This window comes from Trachurus japonicus, chromosome 7, assembly GCF_045865225.1.
Source record: "Trachurus japonicus isolate A0001 chromosome 7, Traja_1.0".
Taxonomy (NCBI): domain Eukaryota; kingdom Metazoa; phylum Chordata; class Actinopteri; order Carangiformes; family Carangidae; genus Trachurus; species Trachurus japonicus.
In genome coordinates this window covers 29,020,174-29,040,596 of record NC_140913.1, presented here as the reverse complement: position 1 = coordinate 29,040,596, position 20,423 = coordinate 29,020,174, and the positions used below count along the sequence as shown (strand labels likewise).

The 20,423-nt window shown below is 40.9% G+C and overlaps 1 long non-coding RNA gene across 4 annotated transcripts; it reads left to right on the top strand.

Annotated features, from left to right (window-relative positions):
* Positions 1 to 3,121: 3,121 nt before the first annotated feature.
* On the top strand, positions 3,122 to 18,327 carry LOC146985011 (uncharacterized). Of its 4 annotated transcripts, none has more exons than XR_015036189.1 (5): positions 3,122 to 3,221; positions 10,562 to 10,630; positions 11,006 to 11,147; positions 12,384 to 12,428; positions 17,603 to 18,327. It is a non-coding gene; the product is annotated as an uncharacterized LOC146985011 (long non-coding RNA). The 4 variants fall into 4 exon arrangements; XR_015036187.1 differs by lacking the exon at positions 3,122 to 3,221 and adding an exon at positions 8,391 to 8,431; XR_015036190.1 differs by lacking the exon at positions 3,122 to 3,221 and adding an exon at positions 8,442 to 8,984.
* The last annotated feature ends 2,096 nt before the right edge of the window (positions 18,328 to 20,423 follow it).

Genomic DNA, 20,423 nt, shown 5'->3' with positions numbered 1-20,423 from the left:
ATGTTTGATGAGGAGTTGAGTGATGAGTTTGAATGTGCATGTGACATTAGCCCTGAAAAGTGTACAGTTTTGTAAAACAACAACAAAATGATGGTTCACCAAGTTTCAATCATACCACTTTTTTGTTCTTTTTGTTTTGTTTCTTTGGTGAATTCTTCACAGCTACAAACATCTTCAATCTGCTACTGCAAAAACCAAAGTGATCCATCACAAACATTTACAGGCCTCTTTACAGTGCCTTCACAGTCACTGCTGAAATCATGAGACTTACCCAACAGACGCATAAAGAAAGGCCTCAGCCTCTTACCATCAGCTTTGTCCATCCTCCATATGTCAGTGTTATTCTCTTTTCAATATACTGTATAAACTCTTTCTACTATCAGTATTGTATTGCGCAGTGTGTATAGTACGGTGACTTTTTTTTTTGTCTTGTTTTTATTTCTTGCTATGTTCATTTTATGTGCCAAAGAATATCATGTCATATCTTATGTTTTACTAAAAATCTGTTCTTTGACCCACCTCTACAATGTTTGATTCAGGTCATATATGATACAGAAAGATGCTCAAAGGCTAAGAATGTCTCTTTGTTTTGGGCCTGTAAGATCAGCTGTCATTTAACATACCAGAGAAAAAATACAAAAGGAAAATTAATTTTATTTTTGCCAAAGTAGAACAAAGAAAAGTATTCTGTTATATAAATTGGATGTCTCGCATGGATTTGTCCTTTCCGTTCATTTTGTATCTTTTCATTGCTAACATTCCAGTGTGACTGTTTCATTTTACTACCACCCTGTAGTTTAAATTGGATTTAACATGGAAAAAAAATAAAAAGCAAGAAAATAAACAACTTTTTTTTATGAATTGTCATGTTTTCAGCCACATTTTATTCCGAAAGAACGCAATCATGAGAGCAAAGGGAAAGAGTGATGGGGTTTCTAACCACAGGGAATTGCACAGTACATAGACGCACACATATACATCAGTCAAGGCTCTAACACACTTGGAATTTAAACCCGCACAGCCCATAAGGTCACACATCAGCTGGTTTTCATAAGCAGTAGTAATGACATCACTCAGAGCTGTTTTGTCTTTCACAGTTTGGGTGGGGCAGCGAAAACATCCCCCAGCTGTCTTTCCTAAATGTTTTTAGGGCATGCTCATGAGTCGCTCCAGGGTCTACTCACCATCCATCATCACCTTCATATACGTATTTTTAATTCCATTTCTGTCACTATCCACTCTAGGGACAGCTAGTGCGACTTGGTTATTTCCCATCCACTCACACCCCGTCTTTCATCACAAGATCAAGTCCAATGTGAATTCCTACCCTGGCCTGTCACCTTCCACACCCTACAAGGAAAATATTTCCTCAAGGCCATTGAGTGTCACTATGAAACACTCCTGAAGTCACTATATACCACAACCATAAAGCAGCAAAATACCGTAGACGTAAATATATAAGGTTAAATGTCAACATCCACAACCCGAGACTGTCCAGTTGCAACATGGTTCAAATTTAAAAGGTGTAAATCCCTGTGGACATGAACATTGCTGCATGTAGGCTACTCTACAGTATGGACACTCCTCCACGCCTGTTATTTGCATTATACTTGACCTCGAGTTCTGTGAGGTAAATCCTGAGCTAGCATCGTCTTACTTACAGTGTCCAGATTAAAATCAAGAGCTATATAACAATATCAAATTCACCTCCCTAAATGGTCTGGTTTACATTTACTCCTCTGTCTGTACCTTGAACGTTGGCTTAACACAAATCACACAAAAATGTCCATATTTTCCTGCTTACCCCTGATAGTGTTTAGCATGGTTTTGAGACTTGCATCTCTGGCTTTTCCGGAGATGAAGATGAACAGATGATCTTTCAGAAGAATATTATTGGTGGGTTATTATGAGCACCACAAATTAAACAATCAGTTCACTATTTAACTCCATTCTTTTGGGGTTTGAAGCAGATATGATAGAGCCAGATATCTCAAGAACTTTGACGAATATAACAAGTGCTGAATAGCTACATGCCATTAGGGATAAGTAATTTGTAATTCTGACCTTTTAAATTTCCCACCCATCGGCCCCTGTACCCCTCCAGTGCATCACTCCCTGTCCTCTACAGCTTTTCTTCAATGTCACATAAATCCTCCAGCTCCAGCCTGTTCCCCTCCCTCCTTTCATCCCATCCAGCTCTCAGTTTCTCCACCCCTCTACTCCTCCATCCAGCCAAGAGTAGTGTATGTGCAGTGGAATCTGGGATTATGAACAAAACTCAGCTGGTTGTTTTTATTGTGGGGAGGCTCCCCCCTTAGCGTAGTTACAGCTGCCAAATACGTCATGTTTTCCCTTTTCATGCCAAAGCACACCCCTTCTAAACTCATTGATGGTAAGATAACATTGGGTGGAATGGAAGGGTGGGAGGTAGAAAAGAGCACACAAGAGACCGAGCAGGACCCTGAGGTCAGGAGGTGTAGTCTGCATATTCAGCCTGTGATGAAAATTAAAAGATGATGAACTTTCAGGTTCACAAAAAGGTTAGAAGAATACCTTGAGGGTACTAGAGAGCCCATCAAGTCTTTCATCTTGCAGGACAAAATGATTTGAAACATGAGATTATGATTTTGTGTTAACATGAAAAATACCATAGCCTAGATATCTTTCTCCGAACTGTTAGAATTAGTGTTTCATCAACTCTCCCTGAAGAACGATGAATGCTTACCATTCCTCTCTGGAACATCATGCACGCTGTTTATCCGACTGTGAAACAATGAAGACAATATTAGCCCTCTGAAGCATCAAGATAATACAAGATGATATCTGCTCACAAATTGTTCTTCTATAAAAAATATATATATATAAAAAAAAACACACATAACATTCGTTTATTGTTTGTAATTCCATCCTGAAAAACAGCTGATAACTGTAAGTGACGCAGAACCTGCAATAACCACGTTTTGGCCACTTGGGGGCAGTAGACCGGAAGTGTAAATACCACGTTTTGGCCACTTGGGGGCAGTAGACCGGAAGTGTAGATACCACGGTTTGGCCACTTGGGGGCAGTAGACAGGACGTGTAAACAACACGCACACCTGTGTTAAATACTTTACAGTCTATGGTTAAATACCTTCATTTGATTGGGGCGCCTCCTTAGCTAAAGCAACCACTGAGCAACACCACCATTCATTTGGAGGCTTGTTTCCCGTTACCTGGTGAAGGTAAGTTCAGAATGTCTCCTTTTTTTTTTTTTTGCTGAGTGCTAACAGTTAGCTACCGAGGAAAATTCTGTGTTTGTGCTTTAGCTACTTCGGCCATACAGACCTTATTTACAATGGTTTTAAAGTTGTTTTGGATTTTAAATTGTCATTTTAGGTTTAAGACAGCGAAGCAGATTATTATCTGTGAGAGTATCAAGAGTGAACCAGATGAGTAAAGCTGCAGCAAAAAGAAGAAAACAGTGAGCTAGCTAAAATGCATTGCTTCATTAGCCTGAGGGAACTGACAATCAGATGATACTGGGAGGCTACTACATAACCCCATTTCTACTGTAGCTATAGCCTACAGGTTGTCATGCGACACATTATTTGCTCTAAGACCATTTAAGATTGGTATTAGAAAAATAAAACAGCTGTTTAAAAAACGCAAAGAAATTTCTACTTTACACAAGACCTGTCCCCAGGTTGTGTACCCACATTTTCAGAGCTAATATACTACATAGCAATCGTTAATGTTCATTTATTTGCATGATTTTACATTGGCTGAAACATGGTGAATCAAAGCAGCAGGGTCAGGCTGGGATACGGCTTGATATTTCTTCCACAATGGATAACATGCTGATAATAATCTTAATATAGCCTAATTAACTCTGGCTTGGAATCAATTACCACTCTGTGCAAGCTGTTTAACCCACTCTGAAAAAAAGAGAAAAAAAAAGTATAACAAACAAAAGAACCGACTAATAAATGGGAGTGTTTTTAGGAATTTACTCCATTTTCAACTTGTTCACATGATTTAGCAACTGTACGTTTTTTCCCTTATGCAACAACTCTGCAAGGACACAACAGTGCATATCCACCCATACTCACATAGACATTCTCTCGTAATCCAAAACGCATGACAACAGGGAAAAATTTAATATACTTTCACATACTTTGGGGGGGGAAAAAAACACACAAAAAAAACATGCATCATGGGAAATGTACTATGCAGTTTCAAAGCTGTGATCCCCATTAAGGGAGGGGCCCACCAGAAGACAAAATATGGGGCCCCACTGACTAATGTGCACACATGAGGGAGTGACCAGATACATCCTACAAGTAACTGTCCCATCTGACAGCCCTGCCAAAGGCCATTTAACTTTTAATCGTTTTTGTGGAGTGACTGTTTACACTTTAAGCTCTAGTTGAAAAATTATAGGGTTTGTGTGTGTGTGTGTGTGTGCCTGCACACACCCCCTTAACTGACAAAGATAGCTTTTTAAAACTGTATCTGTGTGTTATTAGGTCTTTTTGCTCTATAACATCTTTCTTGCATTAATAAGATTACTCTAAAATGAAGGGACATCACAGCTTTACTCGGGTATGGATACACTGAAGAACAGCTTATGAAAATTAACAAACTCTAATTTAATATTTTATCTCCATAGACACCTAAACAACAAATAACAATGGAAACTGAAATTGATATCTTGTCTGTTTCCTGCACATTGCTCTGTGCTGTCGTTGTCTATTACCAACATCTGCTGTAGGAAACAATCTGGAAAGCATTGTCTCCCTTTTCCAGTGATGCAACTGTCCACAGATGGGTCACACCCTGTGCTAACTACACTGTAGTAAAAGTCCATGTGGTTGATTGTAATATAATTCTAATTTGCAAACTGTAGCTTCAGTGTCGTGAACAAATTACATAATAACAACACATATAATGGTTTAATTTATGACGCTAACAAAAACGTATGACATTCCCCTCAAAATTCTTTTCTACTGAAATGTTTGTTTAAACATGTACGCACTTGGAAACTGGCACGTGCACAAAATTCTGCAAGTGATTTATAACGGTGCACATTGAAATGATCCAAACTATAGAAAGAGTTAAGGTCACAGGAAAGAGTGAAGTCTTGAGTGTGAAATTGTTGGGTTAGGATGCCCCCTGCTGTGGCCTTGGGGCAAACTGGGAACAAACCTGGGATAAACTTAACAAAGCCAAGTCAAAATCAAAAGAAGCAGATAAAAGAGGAAACTGAATGCATACAAAACCCTAGAAAATCTTTTTCACTAAGCCCAACCAGAGTTTTATCTGCAGCTCAGTGGGAGTCTGTTCCACGTGGTGATTTGTCCCATATACGTTACATAAACCACGATCTGAGCAGCTCTAGTAAAGCTGCTTGGTAAATATGTTGAAGTGATCATCACTGTTCATCCCGTGTTATTTGAATCTGTTAAAATGTGTTGCAACAAAGGACTGCAGCTGTTTATAGCCTGATTAGTGATCTTAATGTTTTGCTGTGCTTTTTTCTTACCCACATCTTGGCACTGGATCCATGAGCTGATTGGTCCACCAGTTGACTTCCATGCATATGCATGTGCAATTGAAAACAGCCTGAGTTGAAATTGCATGTAAATAAAATAAAGACGAGTTAAACTTTATTGATCTGATGCAAAGAAACTGAATAGTTACAAAGGAATGGAACAGATTGATATTTAATAACCATAAAAACTAGAACACTAAAGCATCATAGGAGTTTACTAAGGCTTTGGAAAATTAAACGGTACTAAATGTTCTATATAATATACACACCAGACATTAAATAATAACTGCAAAAATAGCTTGAGGTGGCACATTTCCAGTTCAGTACCATTATATAGCCTTGTTGATTGTTATTAAACCTCATATTATATTGACCCTGCAGTTGGCTCTTGGGTGCAAACTCAAATAACATAGGATTTTTTTCAAAGCGCTGAAAAACCTGTTCCCTATCAACTTCTTCCTGTCTGTGACGGGGTCCTTCCCAACCACACAGTTTCCTGGTGAAGTTATAAGAACAGTTTGCTCCGTTCACATGAGGGATATCGGTTAGTGTGTTTGTTTGTGTTGTTGTTGCTGTTTTACAGTCGGCTGGACTTGGTTAGAAAAGGTTGATGTCATGGATTTCAGTTTTATTAGTGGTAGGTTGAAGTGATATTTTCCTTCAGTACAAAACCAGTCTGGGCCTTTTAAGTGTAGTGTTGATTTTAAGTTTTCAAGTATTGGGTGTTGTGCACCTTTTGGCCACTAGAGGGCAGGGCACGCTAACAAGATGGTGGTAGGAAGGAGGAGAGCTAAGACAATGGATCATTATCTGTCCAAGTATTAAGCTGTAGAAGAGCATCAGCTGATTAATACATACAGTTAAAGAGCATAGGACCCAAGGCAAAATATAATTCAGTCATTTGTTACAGTATATGCAAACTGAACTTTAACAAAGTACTCTTTGTACCACTTTTTATATGTTTTCAATCACATGGTTGGCAATTCAGTTCTTGAGATAGGAAAACCTAAAAAGCATTTTTCATGTTGGACTTTGGAGTGAAGGTATGCGTTTCCCTCTAGTGACAAAATATCTGCAGAAGAAACTAGTTAATTCATTTTATGCTGATTCATTTTACAGTTCATAAAAGTTGTGTGGTTGTTTTGCTTGACATCTGGCAATGAGATCCAAGTGAACCACAGCTACACTGTCCTGAGGAAATGGATTAGTTTTGCTTTGATTGTTTTTATTTAATTAGCATTTGGGTGGTAGACACTTTGGAGACAATAAATGAGGATGCTTCTTTTGGTCTTTAACACTAAGATTGATTATGTCACATTTAGAAATTAATATGAAATGTTGGAGAGATAAAAGTTAAAGACTACATTTTTCAGTGCCTAATAGATGCTAATCTAACTCATTTTTATAGTGTTTCCCTCAGAGCGTCTTTGTGATTTTAACCCTTACTTAAAGCTTAGGAAAGTTACACATTTAGCTACTTGATTTTTAGGTGAAAAGAAGAAAATATTATTGCTATGATTCCTGTGCCACTGGCTATAGCAGCAAAGCACAACATTGCCTCCCTCACTACTAAACAGTTAACAAAGTATTGACTACTCCATAAGAGTAGTTTGTTACCGGAGACAGTCATCATATGCTTCATCCTGAGCTTAGAATAAAACCTATACACTACCTGTCTTCATTGCTCTGAGACATTAACTGTACATTAGTCGCTGAAGTATTATATTAAGTGTTAAGCTATCTATTTGTTGCACTGATGGGAAATTCTCATTGTGGTTGTCAGTAGATGATGAGATAACTGGGAAGTGAAGCTGAAAAGATAAACAGACTGGACTAAATGTGTTTTTATTTGAACACGGGCTGCATAGTCTAAGGTACTTTCAGAGCATTTCAGTTACTGTAGCCTATATAAAATGTCCAACTAGTATAATGTTGAAATATAGTCATTAAAACTGTTAAATGTAAAATAAACATATGATAATTTAGCCTACAGTTTTAATCTAAATACTCTTTCAGCTGTCAATAATTATACTCAGGAGGCTACTACTGCTGGATCAGACTGTAGGGTCACAATCATACATCTATCATCATAATTTCTCGTCTGATCATAAATTTTTCATCCCTTCCTACCCGCAGCACTTTGCCTCCATCAGGCCACAGCTGAATAAATAAGATGAATATATAGCAGCCTATGTAGGAAAAACAAACAGTGGCATTTCAGCACTGCTGCATCCATTAAAGAAATGAAACTCTGCTAAATAGTTTGGTTGAATAAACTGTGTCAACTTGCATTAATGCATTAATGTCCACTGGATTAAAATGGAGGCTCTGCTCTCTCTGTTTACCAGTTGCCATAGTGAATCGCAGTATCGGCGCTCCATTGATGATGACTTTCTGTTTTTCTCTCTCATCCACCACGGTCTTTCAGAGTTGACTGAACTTGAGCAGATCATTTTGTTCTGCAGCTTTTTTTTTTTAATTTTTAATTTTGTCCCACCTCATCACCACCTCCTTCCGAGTCTCACAGTGTCCGGCTCCTCTGATCCTCAGCTCCGCTTTTTTTGTGAAGCAAACTCCCGCTCCGAGCCTGTTTGTAAACATGCGTCAAAAGCACGTGATCCTGTCGACGCGTTTCGGCGCGTCGTCCAATCAGGAAACGGGGGTGTGTGCGAGTGGGCGTGGCCCGAGCGTGTTGTTGCTGTGAAAATGTCGATGCACTGGATTTTTTTTTTTTTTTTTTAAACATCAGAGCCGGAGAGAGAGACCAGTGTGAATTGAACAACAACCACAGAGAGGGTTGATGGGAGGTTGTGGCAGCAGGGACGAGGTGCTGCTGCTGCTGCTGCTGCTGGTAGTGGGCAGTCTACACGGACCCGAGGTGTTGCGAAAGCGGCGCTGTCGGTAAGTGCCACCCACCCCTCTTTACCACTTCCACCCCCTCCAAAAGAAACTGTTTATTTACACCCATGAGTCATGTATATAGCCTACCATCATCCATATGGATTTAGGTTACAGTGAGTCAGTGTGCGTGGCGGTATCCTGCTTCAGCAACGTCCTCCTTTTGACTTGTTCTCATGTGTAAATGATATCTTCATGATCTCATTATAGCTTATACGGTGTTAATTTTCTTAATTAATTAATTTATTTGAATGCTAAATAATATTCTCTCACTTAGGAGCGGGGAGGAATTACGCATGGCCGTGATTTCAGTATGTGCGATGGTAGTGCGCAGTTTCCAGCGTTGCTTCCAACGTTACCCGGAAATAAGAGAGGTTATTTGCTCTCAGCTGTTTCCTTATAAAAACATGTCTGTGCGGATTTGTGGCTTCGTTCATTTTTTTTTTTTTCCGTAGGAGCCAGTGACAGGGGCAGAGGAGCAGCAGGGTGGGATGGAGAGGTGTGCTCGGATGCTTTGCTGCGGGAGGATGTTGCGCACTTCGTTTCTACCTCAGGAGTGAGTGGTCTGGTCATCCATGCGGTAAACTGCGTAATGATTTCATGTTTTGTGTTTATAGTGCTGTGTGTGTGTGTTTGTTTGCATCAGAGGTTATAGATTTGATTCAAATCAAGGTTATCAGATTAATAAGTGACAGGTTACTAAGTTTTTATTAAGTTGCAGAGGAGGAGAAAATACTAGAAAGTCTAGTGTACTGTAAAAAGAAATATTTATAATGGACTCTATGTTCTTCAGGAAATGTATTTTATAGGATACAGGAAATGTATTTTATAGGATACTGACTTTGAATTTTATCACGTCGGTGTCTGAACAGATTCTCGGTGTGCGTCATGTTGTGTGTTTATTGTCCCTTTCCAGCTGAACGTAGTCTATTTAAACCAAAACATGTGTGAAGAAATGTAAAAATTAGTGACCACTTCATTCAGGAATCTTTTGTTATGTAAAGGCCTGAAGTTAAAATTATGTAATATTGTTTTTCCGACTGTCTGTTTGCAGGATTATATTAACTTCAATGGGTTTGTATTTAAAACTCATTATCAGATGTTTTATAAAATAAGACTGTTTTCAGTAATTATTTGTCAAGCTATAGTGCGTTTGCCTATACTGTGCCAGCGCCTTGACTCAGCTCCATCCATCCAGAGGTTTCTATGTCATACGCACTTTTTATTCCTGATGTAAACAAACCCTCCAAAGGCAATACTCATCTTTGACACAGGATGGCGTATTTGTGCAGCCTTCTTTTTTTATTATTGCACAGCTTGTCCTGAACACAAAGTAACAAAAACACTGTTCTTGGAACGAGTCAGATATTTTATTGGAATTTATTGATGCAACACTACAGAGTGAGGGTACAACAGCAGCTTGCACATCTTTAATGAGAGCCAGTTAATGGGAATTTTTCTTTTTTCTTTTTTTCATTCGTAACTATTTTGTTGACAGAAGGACTGGCACATCCATCTGTTGTGCTTTTAGAAAACAAACCGAGAAAAAAAGCACATTTAAATACCAAAAACCTCAGACTGACTGCGATTGATCCGACAAGTTGTTTGAGAAGCACAGTAGGAAATAAATAGGAATATAAATGTGTTGAAAAACAAATTAATATGTTAGAGATTCTGACAAACCAACAGAGCTAAGATTAGAAATTGAAATCATCAATTGTTTATTCATCTTTTCACAGAAGAAAATTAACACATTTCTTTCAACTGCCTGTGGCCAGCTCACTGCACAGAGAAACTCATGTTGCATAGTTGATATTACTGTCCAAAAAGTTGCAGAAAAACATTCGACCACATGCACATTAACATTATTTAAATACAGGGTGTGGCCAGTGATCAGCAGCAGACATATCATTTTGATTGTGTGCAGGTAAATATACATAAGTTTGCACAGCATCAATGTGTCGCATTATGTCTGTACAAAGGTCACTGACTGGTCTGTAGAGCCGAGGGGAAGTATTTCAAGTCACTGTGGGATGTTTGATGTCATGAGATAACTTCTGTGTGTATGTTAAAAAATATATATATATAAGTCTGCAAGACTTCTCCTTTTTTTTTTTTTTTATCTTTTTACAGCTCATGACGCTGGAGCACATGATGACCGAGCCAGAGAGAACCTGTTTGCATGTGGTAACAGCAAAGCAGGTAATACCAGGAAATGGCCACACTGTTTACCCTAAATAAAACTATGTTAAAAAACTTAGTACTTTTTTTTTATTTTAAATTAAATTTATGTGTGGGAGCACTTAGGATCCATGCCCATTGTTCCCAGTACAGCCAAAAACAATATCAATGGAGCTGACTGGGCACCTCTCCAAGGAAGAGATTAAGGTTTAGGAAGTGGAACAGGCATGGCTGATAGATGACATGGCTAAAATTAACACACACTGCCCACTGGATGAGCATAAATAGCAGACAGGAAGGACCAGTGCTTGGATGTGTCTTTAAAGCCGTAGTGCGTCTCTTGTCAGCATTAAACGCAAACCACTGTCACGCTAAAACTTCCTGTGCCTCTCTGAGCCTACAGGCCACGGGAATGTTGCGTAAAATCAGGAACTCCCAAACTTCTCAACAATGTTGGACTACCTGTAATGATATGGGTGTGGATACAGAAGAACCAGTGCAGGCATGTGACGACAGCGTTCGGTATTAAATGCATCAGGTATTTGATATAGTTTGCAAAGGAATCCTTTCTAACGTGTTGATGTTATTGTAGTTATCTTGCATAGGACGCACATATAGACGGAGGAGAAGGTAGACCTCAGTCGTCAGATCGATATCCTCAGCATCTAGCAGCGTGCTTAGAGCAAACATGCTTTGATCCCTCAGATCCCTTTACATTTCCCATATAGCTCCAGGGTGAAAGCTGATGCTTTTACCAATGCTCTCCTCTCCTCGGCCCTGTAAGGTGAAGCTGTGGGCTCCGTATCCTCCAACTCCAATGGGGAATTAGAAAACATCACGAGCTACAAGTGCTTCAGGGAAGAGAATTTACGGGGCCACATGAAATGCAGGATGAAAATCTAGACGTGTAACTGGAGGATAATGTGGAAAAAAGGAGGGGAAAAAAGAAAAATTTAAGGCACCAAAGTAATAAAAGGATGGTTTGTGCTCGTGGCCTGTGAATTATCCTTTGTAAAACTAACAAGGTTTTAGCAGAGACTGAGACCGCACTGCAGCATAAAGAATAACTCTCAAAACGTCGCTGGCTGCAGCTCAGCATTTGATTTCAAGCCAACAGTTATGATATTAGAAATAAACATTGTTCCCACAGTGGACATGTTTTGTTTTGTTTTGTTTTGTTTTTTTTCCTCCAGGTTTTTGTAAATTATGAATTATTCAAGAAGGCACTTGTTGAATGCACACATTATTATATATCTCTGTGATAAATGAATGTAGCGGCGAGCTGACACAGGCGGTGGCTTTGTTTACCCTTTGTTAGCTGAGACAAAGCTTTCATTTCAGCTTAGCATATAAAGAGGACTTTATGCTTCAGACATGCAGACGGACCTAATGGGCACAGCCTTGTTGAGAACAGACCAGCTCATAAAAGAGACAGTGCCAAGACTGTGCCTCATGTTTACCATGCTGGACACTGTTTACAACACTAATTGACATACTTCAGACCTTTTAACACGTTATTAGTTTTCATTGATCTTCCCCAAACTAATTATGGGCATTGATGCCGAGAAATCGTTTATGGAAGCCCAGCGTAATTAGATTTATTATATAATAAATAATATTATTATATATTAGCATAAACCTATATATTACCCAAGACAAATATAATAATTTCAGATCTGTAGAAAAATAGCATTGTTGATATTTGAGGCTTTATTTTTTTATTTTTTGGTGTTGAAATCTCAAATCTGTTTTTCTCATTTTTATTTTCCTACAGCTTCGTCATTGAACGTACACGAGAAATGAAGATCATCTGATCAAGGTACGTGAACAATCAAGTGAAACAGCAAAGGCCCCAAATTCTTAAAATAAACTCTGCTAATGTTTGACTGAACTACAACAAGACTATTTATAAAACAGGAGCGCAGCTCTTTTAAAGACACAGCCACGTTCCTGTTTTATCTTCAATACAATAGTATAGGACAGTAGTATGTGTGAGTTTACAGTGACGTTTCCTCAATCTAATCGTTTTACATGATTCGTGATGCATTCTCGTGGATCACAGTTTAATGTTGAACAGAGGTGAGAGGATAAAACAGCCCTTTGTCTCCTTTGAATGAGCTCTATTGTAGGAAACACCTAGAACTAACAGAGGAAGTAGACGCAGTGGGCCGACTCACGGTACGGTGTCGGGGTTTGAACAGCCAGTCACCTTCATCGGTAGCTTTGTCCTGGAAGTAAACAAGTATTGACAGTGAAGGAGCAGCGGATCAGGTTTTTTATACCAGAATTCACCGCATTAATGAACATGTTGTGAATCTGGATCTGCACCAAGGGGAATATATTTACATGATGCAGTTACGAGTTGAGAGGAATCCCTCATTAGACTTTGGTATTTTTAAAAAGCCAGAAGACCATCTGAGTGCTTATGCAACTGATACATAAGCTGGTGATGTGCCTTTAAAACCAGTGGGTTGTCAGGTGATCGAGGAGGCTCAGTCAGCTCAGCCTCACAGACAGAGAAGCCAGAGTGTGTCTGTAGCCGAGAGCAGAGAGGAGAGGAGGGCAGCTCAGCTCACAGGGAGAGAGACCCAATTATAAGGGGACATGGGGGGGGGAAATGGGGACACAGCAACGTCACAGAGTGGGGGACAGGGGAGCCATGGTGGTAGGGTCCCTTTAACTGCAGTGTGATTGTGCTGACCGGCCTTGTGTGGTAGCTAGCAAGTGTGTTTCTGGCTCAGCTTGATCAAGAAGCTACGCTGCGTAGCCACAACAGTGGTATAAGAGCACAGAGAATTAAGTGCTGCGTCACACTCAGGAAGAGGAATAGCGTGATCATGCGCGCGTGTGCACGGCGGTTTGCGTGCGTGTGTGCATGCGCACGTACATATGCATTTTGTGTAGGGTGCTGCTCTCTATCTGTGTGTATATATGTGTTAGGTGGAAGTAGCAGCCTAATCGCAGATCTGCTGTTGCAACCAGATGAAAATAAAGAGTGCGTGTGTTTGAGAGGCAGGGAGAGAGAGAGAGAGAGAGAGGGAGATACAGAGAGGGAGGGAGAGCAAGTCAGAGAGAGAGATTTTGGATTAGTTGCTACGTCACTTTTTCATGTTGGGAGAAACAGAAGCCGAGATAACAGAAGCCCAGAGTCATCGAGTTTTCCACCTGAAGTGGACACAATGGTTTCGGACAACCTCGGCTTTCTCCTCCTCTTCCTCTTCCTCCTTGGTAGTTGGTCTGCTCTGCCTGTCGCTACTATATATATGTGTGTGTGTGTGTGTGTGTTGTGTGTGTGTCTGTGTGTGCTGTGCAGTTCCTGTGAGCTGGAATCGGGGAGTTTCAACATGGATGCTGAAGATGTGACACAGTTCCTGTAGGTGTTGTTATGATAGTATGGTAAGGTGTGTGTATGTGTTGGATGGGCAGAGGTGTTACAAAGGGGTTAACAAAAGAATATTCTGGAGGTTTCTTAATACCACAGCGAAGCTCAGTCAGGAATGTTTTGCCGAGAATTATCGAGGTATTTGAACATCGCTTTTTTTGTGTGTGTGTCGGAGAATCCGGATGATTACAGTGGTGTAAACAGGTGAAGAATACAATCCCGCACGGTGCCGTAGCGGTGTGTTATATGTTTAATACACCGTTATATAGGAGCGTGTGGCGATGCAGCCAGGTGGGCAGAGCAGCAGCCATCGAATGGTCGTTGCTTTCAGCAGAGAAGCTGCCAATTCTCATCTCCCTACATACGTATATATATCTGTGTGTGTCTGTGTGTGTGTGTGTGTGTGTGTGTGTCTGTGTGTGTGTTGGAAGTGTAGACTGCTGGCCTACTTGTTGTGGTTAACTCTTGATGGAGTTGATGGAAAAAGTGAGCATGAGGGTGGGAGAGGCCGGCATGTACGGACGAGGCTGGGGCCGGTGTGTGTGGATCCAGCTGTTTGTTGCTGTCAGACAACAGATCGGCTCGCCGTCTGCGGCTGGCGGCCGTTATTTTTCTCATGTGATTTGTTTTCACCCTCCAGAGCCACCGGGATTTGGCAAAACCCTTTCCCCCAAGACACATTTGTTTCTGCGTAGTTAGGAGAGACAGAGATGTGACGCAGTCGTTTCTGGGCTGGACTTCATCTCCAACGAGTACACAGCTTCTGTCTCTCCCTCTCTCTCTCTCCCTCTCTGTCTCTCTCTTTCTGTTTATCTGTATTTATCTGTGGGAGAAAGGGAGAAGTGGATGGGGGGCTAAATGTCACGACTCGGCATCAGGGATGGAGAGAAGGAGAAAAGGAGGAGAGAGAAGCTGAGATGGAGGAGAAAGGGGGAGGGAGAGAAATTGTTTACCTTGCTCTCTTGGTGACTCTGCTTTGGCGTCTCTCCAGTTCTCATGCACTGGACTTCCTAAAGCTGCAGCATCACAGGCCGTCGGGCCAGAGCTGGATCCTCATTGGATGGGAGGAGCTCCGCTGGGCCCACGAGATGCACAGCAGCACTTTATTGGCTCGGCAGCTGGAGTTGAACATCTAGTAACTGGTGAAGGAGCATTGTCCTCTTATACAAAGGTTTTGTGCGCATGAGCATCATGTATGTCTATATGGGCTGACCCGACCACATGTTTTTATTTGTTATAAAGGTGAAGGGATTTTATAGAAGCGATAACAAGCGTCTCCTTTGTGCGTTCAGAGCGCTGCTAAGTGATGAGTCAGATAGTTTGCAGAGGGAACGTACAGTAGCTGCCTGTGTTTCTCAGCATGTATCAGTACAACAGGACAAAAGCTTCTGTCAGCTGGTTATCAGCTTCGTCCCTGCGCTGACGTTTCTGTCTGTACCTGTCTGTAAAGATGCAGCAGAGGAACTTACGGCTTTTATAACGCACTGTTTCACAGCTCTTATCGATTTCCCCTGGGTGTTTTTATGAAACATGCTCTAACGACAGGGAGGACTTGACTTTGTTTTGTTCAGTTCATCAGAGGTTTTGTTTTGTTTTCCAGAAACATTTCCTTGAAAGAATCGCAAAGACCTTTTAATGACTGGACCTGTTTAAAGCCGAGTAAATATTTGTTCATTTGAGCTCCATATGTTTGGCTGCAGACGGATTTTCACATTTTTCGCTTGTGACTCCCTGTGCACCGACCAGAAGTGTCTCTGGGCTGCACCAGCAATTAATCAAATTAATGAAATGCAAGTGTAGCAGCAGAGCACAGCCCTCCTCTTTCCAAGAGTTTGTTCCAAATTACTTTTCGGACTTTTAGGATATTGTTAATTTGCTAAGAACTGCTAGTGGGAAAGTATGGGACCTGTAACCAAGGCCTTCCTCCTCCTCCTCCTCCTCCTCCCCCCTCCTCATTTGGACTGTCGGTAGGAGAGAGTTTGCTCAGCTTCTTCTGTCTGACACTCCCTGATGATGCTTTGTTCGTTTTGTTTTTTTCACATTGAGGATGAACGATTTTAAATCCTGAGATGAGAAACCTGGTCTTCTGGTTTCCCCAGCGTCCCAAAGATGCCACATATCTGAGATGATGCAAGAGAGCGTGTGGCTGCCCCGTGGTCTGCATTGCAGCTCCTGTTTCTACAGTCAGCGGCTCTCTCTCCCTTTTCTATCTCCCCCCCCCCCCCCTCTCTACTACTGCGTATTTACTAAAGAGGATTGTAAAGAAGTTTCTTAGCATCGGTGCTAACGGTGGTTCTGTCCCAGTCACGTCAGCACTGTGGGAGGTCGTTCCTTGTCTGTGTCTGATAGAAAGTCACTGTTTCTTGTTCTCTCAGGTTGGTTCATTCATTCATTATAATTTAGTTTGTTTTCTAGCAACGATCTGTGTTTGATTTGAACACATCTGATACCGACAGTTAATCGCTGCTTCCTGTAAAAAAAAAAAAAAAAGCAAACAAACCCCGAGGTGCTTCACAGGTCCGTCCTCATGTCACTGACCACTTCCCTGAAGGCGTCCTGTCTCTTTAAATATTTTATAAGCATTACACAACAGGTCCAGTCAGTGACACACAAGCAACAACAAACAGCCCCGAAAAAGAAAATTGACAGGGTTGGGTTGAGCCAGCCGGGGAGAAGGAACCAGACACCTACCAACACACACAGTCCCTGAGATCATGTGATCAGAGCCGTCACTGTGGCTACCATGCAAAAACACACACACACACACGGACATTGCCTTATACACTCTCACAGACAGACAGCCCCCAAAAAACAACAAACAACAACAACAAAATCTGGACTCATAAAAGCCTCTTTGTCCTCTCACTGCGGAAATCAAAGTAAATCGCATCTGATGTTTGCAGGCTGGGCCAAGGCCGGCCTTGACTGGGCTGTAATCAGTTTAAGGACAAGTAGTATTTGTTGTCGTCGTCGTAGTGAAACATGAAGTCGCCCGTCGTCCTTTCACCTGCGAAAGGGTCAAAACAACAGGAGGAAACCACGGCAACGGGAAAAGACTGGGCCGGTTTTGTACATTGTTGACGCTCCTGGCAACAAGTCAGCGAACTGGCCACTACCTGTCCTTGCCCCACCCTGTCAGTGTATTGTTGCTGTGTTTGAGTGTGCGTTTGTGCGTGTGTGTGCGTCATGTGCTCTCATTGCCAGCGATTGACTGCCACTTCCTTGCTTTTTTTTTTCTCCCTCGTAGTGGCTGGAGAGCAACAACGCACTCATCCTCACTATTCTACCAAGCAACAGAGCAGAGACGACTCACCGGGGTTTGTGTGTCTGTGTGTGCGTTTGTTATACAGCTGCAGGTGAGCCTGTACGTCCAACACATACACTGACGGGTGTGTTTTGCGTCGTCTGCCGTTGTTTCGGCCCCATCACACGTCTGCGAAGCTTCGGATCGAGTGTCAGATCAGTCACGTAGATGTGTTACAGAGATGGATTGAGAGAGAGGTGTATGTGTGTGTGTGTGTGCGTTCTGGTGCTTTCTCTGTGGTTTTCCATTTCATCTCTGTCTCTCTCTCCCTTCACCTGCCTCCCCTCCTCTCTCCTCTGCTTTCCAGGATGAACCAAGGCAGTGAGTCAAACTTCTATACGGACACAAACAAATGAAGCATCCAGTCCGATTAAAAACGAGGAGACGGGGGCGTCACCGAAGGCGTCCTCTGGCTGTGACTAAGTCAGTGATGAGCTTAATGGAGACATTGTTTAAAAAAAAAAAAAGAAAAAGAAAAGAAGAAATTAATTGTTCTATTTGCAAATGTTTAGGCCTCCGGATGAACTGGGATTTAAGACGGCGACATGTCAATAGATTTCGTCTTCGCTCCTCTCACGGTTTGCTAATGAAGTCGGCGTTCCCCAGCTCAAAGAAGGAACCAGTGTAACCGTCTATTGTGATTAAATGTCATGCATATTTGTGTCATGGTATTGTGGGTGTTTGATGCATGAACAATTCACGTGTGAGCGGAGCATGCAGCAAAAGTGTTAGTGTGTCTTTCCATGCCTTTGTAAAGCGCTCCCCAACTCCACCTGTTCCAGGTGAGGAGCAGAGTGACAGGTCCTCGTCCTCCATGACTTATTTTACCTTCTCTAAAACATTAATTGCAAACATGGAAACATTTCTTCGGTGATGTGAGCTGGCCCTCAGGTGTACAGTATCTCTGTATCTCTACCTGATTCACATCCACAGTGTCTCTCCTCAGCTCTTTGTTCGTCAGAGCCTGACGACATCGAGCTACACTTGGATCGGCTGCTTCATCTCAACCACTCTCTGTTTCTCTCTCTAATCTTTTTTGTTTCAGAAATGTTTCCTGAATCTACTCCATTGGAGATGGAGAGCTTGTGATCGCCAAGTTTCCAGTGTTTTTTCCATTAATAACTTTTCCACTGTTTTCTGCTAATATCAACTTAATTTTTCTTTGTTTTCCACTAATAATCAAACTTTCCACTATTTTCTATGAATAACTAAATGTTCTATATTTTTTTTGTTTTACTACTACTAACTTAATTTTCACAGTTTTCCACCAATTACTTTATCTTCCAAGTTTCCATAATAGTAACTGCATTTTCCACTGTTCTGCTAATAATACTCTAGTTTCCACAATTTTTCTATGAATAACTTCATTTTCTATACAGGTTTTTGTAACTAATATTGATGATTTTCTACAATATTAACTTTATTTCCCTCTATTCTCAAGACTCAAGGTATTTCCTAAGATAAGGAGCTCTTTGACATAACTTTGAGGAGTGTCCTACTTGAAAGCCAAACTCATCCCCTGTACTGGAGATTGACAGCTTTTCATCACAAAGTGCATTTTCCCCCTGTGTTTTCTACTAATTATAACTTAATTTGTTACTATTTTATACTAATAACTTTATTTTCCACCGTTTTTGGCCAATTCCAACTTAATTTTCCATTGTTTTTCATCATAATTATCTTAATTTTCATTATTACCTATGAATAACAAATTTTTCTATACAATTTTGATTTACTAAAACTAACTTCAGCTACATAGTTTTCTATTAAAGCAGAAGTAAGCGATCCGGTCGTTTTGGCTAACTTCTTGTCAGCCGTTAGCAGTCCCCGCCCTCGTCCCTACGTCACCACATTCACGCGCATCCCTTGGCTGCACACACAGAGAGGACCGCCCCTTTATGTCGTTCTCTCTCCTCATTGGATAAAGGTTGTAAGATACAAGGAAAGTTTTCTCCTCGGCTTACAGCAGAGCAGAGTGACTGATATGGGTTTAAGTGATTGCTGTTGGAAGATATAACTATTTAAGACTTATATTAACACAAACATTCCGCTTACTTCTGCTTTAATAACTTAGTTTAGTTTATTATTAGCAGAAAACAATGGAAAATTGATTTCCACTCTTTTCTATGAATAACTTAATTTCCCCCTGTTCTCCAGACTCAAAGGGTTTCTCATCAGACGAGGGACTCTTTGGAGTACCTTCGTTAAGGAGTGCCCCCCTTGGAAGCTGGTTTCAGATGGTGGCTTAGAGTATTGTCACCTATCTAGCACCATTTGAAATCAGTGTTCTTGGGGTGGGAAGTGTGTTTCACTGACCAGCAACAGATGCACATCGTCTGTGAACGAGCGCTAAAACACTGAGATGAGTTCACCTGGGAAGCTCAAGCTCTGTGTCCTCTCTCCAAGGTTGACCGATTTCTTTTGGTGTTCAGAGTCTGCTTTTGTTTCTAGCACCATTTGAAATCGGTTACAGTGAAGGACAGATCTCGTCTTACCTTGAGGAGGATTTTGCAACGAAGCTCTGTTTCACCGGCCGTGCATTGACTTGAGTTACGAACACCTTTTTGGGAATTCACTTTTAAACAATCCAGGATATCAGTGATGCTCTAACAGTAACTCGATGTAAAAAATACTTCTATAGATGATTATCTAAAGAAAAAACATATCTAAGTTAAGTAAAATTACTCAGCTGTTTTTGTGCAGCATCTTTAAACACTGACACATCTCATGCTTGCATCATGTAAGCCAATGCAGAAGGTAAAAAAAGTGAAATATTTGCACTTGAAATGAATTGGAATAAGCCCAGGGAAACATAGAATGACTATAGTTAAATAGAAACACAAGTACTTTATTTGAAGCGCTGTACTGATTTATGACATTCCACTACTTGATCACGGCCACCAGAGGGCGCTCTAACATAACGTTTCTGATTGTCTCTGCCCACAATCATTCACTTAGTGTTTACAAAGGTTACACTGTTGCTGTCCCTATTTCAATTGTTATTGTTAATTTCTTATGTCTGTTATTTACATTATAAGTATATAATATTTATTTTTAAGAATATTTGACTGAAAACTGTAAGAAGTAATGTTCACAAGATTAATGTTGACATCCATAGGGTATAAGGG